We start from the raw sequence: 7,663 nt of genomic DNA, 5'->3' as shown, positions 1-7,663 counted from the left end.
TCTGCTAGCCTTCTTGTATTGCTTCTTTGTTTGTGTGGTTTTGGTTTGTGAATCAGTCTCTCTTTGTTGTCATGTGACTTTGACCTTATTTATTTTTTTGACCTTAGAGAGAACTTGATGTTAGCCTACATTGTGCAAATAAGCCTACAGGCAAAATGACCCAGAACACGGAGCCACTTTAGTGTATATAAAAATGCATTTTGCTCACGGAAAAACCACATGATTTCACATGTGAACTCATATTAAAACATGTGATTTTGGAACACTTCACATGTTATGATATTTCACATGATTACATAACCTTTCACATGTGGATTCAAATTTTCACGTGAATATTTTTCACAATTTCACAGGACTCATTAAGATACAGACTCAAACAGCACTTTTAACATACAGTGGTCACAACTTAAATATGTGACACCCAATTACATCGTGTATGTTTATTTACACAGTAATTATTATTTAGCATGTCCTCACCTGGGATTTGGACTCAAAACCTATTGATTCACGGCATTCCAATCTTTGTCTACCATGTCTGTGTCAATGACAGATTTCACCTGTATTCCTACACTTTGGACTTAAGTAAATCTCAGCCTTTAAAAAAAAATACACTCAAGAAAAATTATTATATTTATCATAGTGATTCAGGAATAACATGTAAACAGAATAATATGCCCCACCAACAATAGACAAATATACAGAAAACCCTCAAAATGATGAAATAAAGTAATAGAAATCAATGATGAGAGAATAGTTAGATTAACTGATAAGTAAAATGGCAGTGGAGACGGCACTCTTTTACTAAGTGCAAAGATGTATTATACTGTAGGTCAATGTGTAGTGAAGTGCGAGCAGCATTCCCCAAGTCCACAAGTTTTGAGTTCAAATCCAAGGTGGGGTCATATTGTAAAAGCCTGTACTAAGTGATCAGGTAAAATGGAATCATATTTTCAGAATTTTACACAGATATAGCTGAACAGGGAACCACTTACTTTGAATGCCCCATATCATTTCATTCCCTTACAACAACAAAAAATGGGAAAAAGCTGTTGAGCTGAAATGTTCACATGTAAAAGAAAAGAGACATGTGAGGTCAGTTGTTCACATGTGAAACCATAGAGTTCACCTGTTAACACCCACCACCCTTTCACATGTGAGGAGAATAATGTGTTTTTTAAAAAGGTTTTTCACATGTGAATGCTATTTCACATGTGACAGTTTGATTTTCGCATGTGAAACTTTGTTGAAATTTTGCAATTTTTGTTGTCACATTTATTTGACATGAGATCGTATTTTCACATGCTCAAATTTGTATTTTCATGGTACGGTATCCCATGTTGAAATTTTGCAACCCCATGTTGTAACTTTTACTTCATATGAGATCGTGTTTTCACATGTGTAGTTTCATGTTATCACATGTTGCTTTTACATGTTGTCACATGTTATCACAATAACGTCACATAAGATCACATGTAACCAGAAACAGGGTAAACAGAAACAGATCTTTCTGCTGTGCCTTAAAGTCTGCATCATTTTTCTGTAACGGAATGACATTCATGTGGTTTTTCTGTAAAAGAGCATCTTCCCAATGGTTTAAGTCTTTTAAAACACAAGCATTTGCTGTAGGCATCCTTGCTGCTCACACTTGCAGATTGTTCCAAAGAGGAGCTCTATATAGCCTGAGGTAAAAACACTGCATGTTGAGGCTACAACATAATTATTCATCTGCACTGTAAGATTGAGCAGTGTTTAAGACTTAGATACACACACAGGGATAACAGTCAATCACCCCACGTGTGTTGACAACATCATTCAAAAGGCTGCTGTATGCCTATTTGGCCATTTACAGAACTTTGCATTGACAGATAAGTTTAACTCACAAAGAATCCTAATATTTAGTTTTCATCATAACTGTAATTCATTTTTCCCAGACATAAACCCTCCTTCAGTTTGTTTGTATTTTAAGACATAAAGTTGAAGTTGGAAGTTTACATACATTTAAACTCAGTTTTTCACAATTCCTGGTATTTAATCCTAGTAAAAATTCCTTGTTTTAGGTCAGATGTTCTATAGGATTGAGGTCAGAGCTTTGTGATGGCCACTCCAATACCTTGACTTTGTTGTCCTTAAGCCATTTTGCCACAACTTTGGAAGTATGCTTGGGGTCATTGTCCATTTGGAAGACCTATTTGCGACCAAGCTTTAACTTCCTGACTGATGTCTTGAGATGTTGCTTCAATATATCCACAGAATTGTCTTGCCTCATGATGCTATTTTATGAAGTGCACCAGTCCCCTCCTGCATCAAAGCACCCCCACAATATGATGCTGCCACCCCCGTGCTTCACGGTTGGGATGGAGTTCTTCGGCTTTTCCCTCCAAACAAAATGATGGTCATTACGATGGCCAAACAGTTCTGTTTTTGTTTCATCAGACCAGAGGATGATCTTTGTCCCCATGTGCAGTTGCAAACCTTAGTCTGGCTTTTTCATGGCGGTTTTGGAGCAGTGGCTTCTTCCTTGCTGAGTGGCCTTTCAGGTTATATCAATATAGGACTCGTTTTACTGTGGATATATATACTTTTGTACCTGTTTCCTCCAGCATCTTCACAAGGTCCTTTGCTGTTGTTCTGGGATTGATTTGCACTTTTCGCACCAAAGTACATTCATCTCTAGGAGACAGAACGTGTCTCCTTCCTGAGTGATATGACGGCTGTGTGGTGTTTATACTTGCGTACTATTGTTTGTACAGATGAACGTGGTACCTTCAGGTGTTTGAAAATTGCTCCCAAGGATGAACCAGACTTGTGGAGGTCTGAAATTCTTTTTCTGAGGTCTTGGCTGATTTCTTATGATTTTCCCATGATGTCAAGCAAAGAGGAACTGAGTTTGAAGGTAGGCCTTGAGATACATCCACAGGTACACCTCCAATTGACTTAAATGATGTCAATTAGCCTATCAGAAGCTTCTAAAGCCATGACATCATTTTCTCTAATTTTCCAAGCTGTTTAAAGGCACAGTCAACTTAGTGTATGTAAACTTCTGACCCACTGAATCGTGATACAGTGAATTATAGGCACCAATCCTGAAGAAGGTTTAAGGATAGTATTTATGTAGCGGAGTTCAGGGCAGGATTAATGCAGGGGCTTACCGGGGCTCAAGCCCCTGTGCCCAGGCCGGTGGGGGGCCCAATAGGCAGGAAAAAAAAAAACATAAAAAAAAAGGAAATATATACAGTATGTATTATATATACAGTATATACATATAGTACCAGTCAAATGTTTGGACACACCTACTCATTCAAGAGTTTTTCTTTATTTTAACTATTTTCTACATTGTAGAATAATAGTGAAGACATCAAAACTATGAAATAATATGGAATCATGTAGTAACCAAAAAAGTGTCAAACAAATCAAAATATATTTTAGATTTCAGATTCTTCAAAGTATCCACCCTTTGCCTTGATGGTAACTTTGCACACTCTTGGCATTCAATCAAACAAGTTTCATGAGGTAGTCCCCTGGAATGCATTTCAATTAACAGGTGTGCTTTGTTAAAAGTTAATTTGTGGAATTTCTTTCCTTCTTAATGCGTTTGAGCCAATCAGTTGTGTTGTGACAAGGTAGGGGTGGTATACAGAAGATAGCCCTATTTGGTAAAATATCAAGTCAAGGCAAGAACAGCTCAAATAAGCAAAGCGAAACAACAGTCCATCCTTACTTTAAGACATGAAGGTCAGTCAATCCGAACATTTCCAGAACTTTGAAAGTTTCTTCAAGTGCAGTTGCAAAATCCATCAAGCGCTTTGATGAAACTGTCTCTCATGAGGACCGCCACAGGAAAGAAAGACCCAGAGTTACCTCTGCTGTGGAGGATAAGTTCATTAGAGTTACCAGCCTCAGAAATTGCAGTCCAAATAAATGCTTCACAGAGTTCAAGTAACAGACACATCTCAACATCAACTGTTCAGAGGAGACTGCGTGAAACAGGACTTCATGGTCGAATTGCTGCAAAGAAACCACTACTAGTTAAATAAATGTTAAATAAAAAAATATTAAATAATAAAATACTAAAGGACACCAATAATAAGAAGAGAGTTGCCAAGAAACACAAGCAATGGACAATAAGTTCAAATGTGAGATTTTTTGTTCCAACCGCCGTGTCTTTGTGAGACACAGAGTAGGTGAACAGATGATCTCTGCATGTGTGATTCCCACCGTGAAGCATGGAGGAGGAGGTGTGATGGTGTGGGGGGTGCTTTGCTGGTGACGCTGTCTGCGATTGATTTAGAATTCAAGGCACACTTAACCAGCATGGCTACAACAGTATTCTGCAGCAATACACCTCCCATCTGGTTTGCGCTTAATGGGACTATCATTTGTTTTCCACAAGACTATGATGCAACACACCTCCAGGCTGTGTAAGGGCTATTTGACCAAGAAGGAGAGTGATGGAGTGCTACAGCAGATGACCTGGCCTCCACAATCACCGGACCTCAACCCAATTGAGATGGTTTGGGATGAGTTGGAATGCGGAGTGAAGGAAAAGCAGCCAACAAGTGCTCAGCATATGTGGGAACTCCTTCAAGACTGTTGGAAAAGCATTCCAGGTGAAGCTGGTGCCAAGAGTGTGCAAAGCTGTCATCAAGCTGGCTACTTTGGCTACTTTGAAGAATCTAAAATCTAAAATATATTTTGATTTGTTTAACACTTTTTTGGTTACTAGATGATTCCATATGTGTTATTTCATAGTTTTCATGTCTTCACTATTATTCTACAACGTAGAAAATAGTCAAAATAAATAAAAACCCTTGACTGAGTAGGTGTTTCCAAACTTATGATTGGTACTGTATATATGTTAAATATGTAGTGTATAAACTCAGCAAAAAAATAAACGTCCTCTCACTGTCAACTGCGTTTATTTTCAGCAAACTTAACATGTGTAAATATTTGTATGAACATAACTAGATTCAACAACTGAGACATAAACTGAACAAGTTCCACAGACATGTGTCTAACAGACTTTGAATAATGTGTCCCTGAACAAAGGGGGGGGGCTCAAAAAAGTAACAGTCATTATCAGGTGTGGCCACCAGCTGCATTAAGTACTGCAGTGCATCTCCTCCTCATGGATGATCCAGATTTGCCAGTTCTTGCTGTGAGTTGTTATCCCACTTTTCCACCAAGGTACCTGCAAGTTCCCGGACATTTCTGGGGGGAATGGCCCTAGCCCTCACCCTCCGATCCAACAGAATTGAGAATTCCCGTCTTGTAGAAAATCACGCACAGAACGAGTAGTATGGCTGGTGGCATTGTAATGCTGGAGGGTCATGTCAGGATGAGCCTGCAAGAAGGGTACCACATGTGGGAGGAGGATGTCTTCCCTGTAACACACAGCGTTGAGATTGCCTGCAATGACAACAAGCTCAGTCTGATGATGCTGTGACACAACGCCCCAGACCATGACGGACCGATGGAGGGATTGTGCGTTCCTGGTGTAACTCGAGCAGTTGTTGTTGCCATCCTGTACCTGTCCCGCAGGTGTGATGTTTGGATGTACCGATCCTGTGCAGGTGTTGTTACACATGGTCTGCCACTGCGAGGACGATCAGCTGTCCGTCCTGTCTCCCTGTAGTGCTGTCTTAGGCGTCTCACAGTACAGACATTGCAATTTATTGCCCTGGCCACATCTGCAGTCCTCATGCCTCCTTGCAGCATGCCTAAAGCACGTTCACGCAGATGAGTAGGGACCCTGGGCATCTTTCTTTTGGTGTTTTTCAGAGTCAATAGAAAGGCCTCTTTAGTGTCCTAAGTTGTCATAACTGTGACCTTAATTGCCTACCATCTGTAAGCTGTTAGTGTCTTAACGACAGTTCCACAGGTGCATGTTCATTAATTGTTTATGGTTCATTGAACAAGCATGGGAAACAGTGTTTAAACCCTTTACAATGAAGATCTGTGAAGTTATTTGGATTTTTACGAATTATCTTTGAAAGACAGTGTCCTGAAAAAGGGACGTTTCTTTTTTTACTGAATTTATATATGTGTGTTTTTTTTACTTCAACCACAGGAGGTCTCAATGTTTAAAATACATCAGCGAACATAATTTAGTTTCTATAAAATAACTGTGGATTAAGTTTTATTCCAAGCACATAGATGTAACAGCCAAAATGAAGGAAACACCAACATAAAGCTGCCAGAACAGCTTCCATGTGCCTTGGCATCGAGTCTACAAGTGGACTTAAACCATGCCAGGAAAATGCACCCCACACCCTAACATATACTTTGTATCCCTCATTTACTCACGTGTTTCCTTTATTTTGGCAGTTCCTTTATTTTGGCAGTTACAGTCGGGAGGGCAGCAGTTTGGGCAGCATGCCCTCCAAATATACAGCTTGTCACATTGTGGCCAAAAACATATAAACCATAAAAGAGTTCTGAAACCTCTTACCCTGACAATTTGACTGTTAACCTCATGAGTATGCTAGCAATGGCTGCCATTTTTGACTTGAATGGGAACTGCCATCTATGGATATATATTTCTACGGTTGGTTGTGGCTGAAGGTTTGCAGATTTCAAAATACAATCGCAGGAAAACGTACAGTTTGGAAAGCAAATGGCTATTGTTGGAAAGAGAAGACTAATCTGTCTATAAAACCATTAGAAACATATGTTTCTCAACAACTTTCAGTTTTTGGCGAACAGCAGCAACGCTTTTCAAAGTAGTTCATCTTGAGATGAACAGCATCGGCTGTCACTGTGAGTAGCCTATGGCTTCATCTTCATCATTAGGTGAGTTCCTGCGCCGCTGGACATTTTTTAAGTAGTTTACTGTAGTCTATAATAATTTATTCCTAATAATTTGCAATCTGTGTGTCGCATCATTGGCCTGGGCTATAGTTTGTTTGAATTCAAGACCAGATTGAGTCTGTCAGAGTCAGAGTAGCCACTCATTTCAGTAATTTGTGTAAACGAGATCAGCTAATGTCTTCTGTCATGTAAATGTCATGTAAATGATGTAAAATTGCATTCATTTGTTTTTAAAGGCTTTTTTTTGTGTGTAAACCCCACATCACAAGTGTTATTATGGCTTTATTATAAAGGGGCTTTGACTTCAACAGTAAATTTACCACGCAACAAATTACATCTTGGTGCACTGATTTGTTTACAGAAAATGATGGTGTGTGAGGGGTCTATAAAACAACGAAGCCCCGAGGCCTATGATTCGTTAATCCATCACTGTCGGGGTCATATGCACCATAGCTGCAAGGTTTCGACACTTACCTCTTACTTGACTTCTGTCGGTATCCTTCCCTATAATCTATCTCCCCCTTTTAATCGTTCACAATAAAGCAGAAAATATGAAAGGGTAAGGGAATTCCATTCCACTTTTCTTTTAAGTTACTAGTGGAAACCAAGAGTAGAGAGGAGAATAAACATCTCAACCGCAGTGGCTTCAGTCTCAACCCTGATTGAGATGTAGTAAGCAGTCATACTTTATTACAGGCCTTCTTTCTCAATGAGGCCTTATGCCAATCCTTCTTCAATGTTGCTCATGGGTTTATTTCCCCTGTGAGGTGGCACATCACCATGGTTACCAGAAAGAGGGAAACAAATAGTTGAGTAATATGCACTGCAATGTTTGAGAAAACAGGACCTATTTCAG

This window comes from Oncorhynchus kisutch, linkage group LG22 (assembly GCF_002021735.2).
Source record: "Oncorhynchus kisutch isolate 150728-3 linkage group LG22, Okis_V2, whole genome shotgun sequence".
Lineage (NCBI taxonomy): Eukaryota > Metazoa > Chordata > Actinopteri > Salmoniformes > Salmonidae > Oncorhynchus > Oncorhynchus kisutch.
This window is presented reverse-complemented; position numbering follows the sequence as displayed.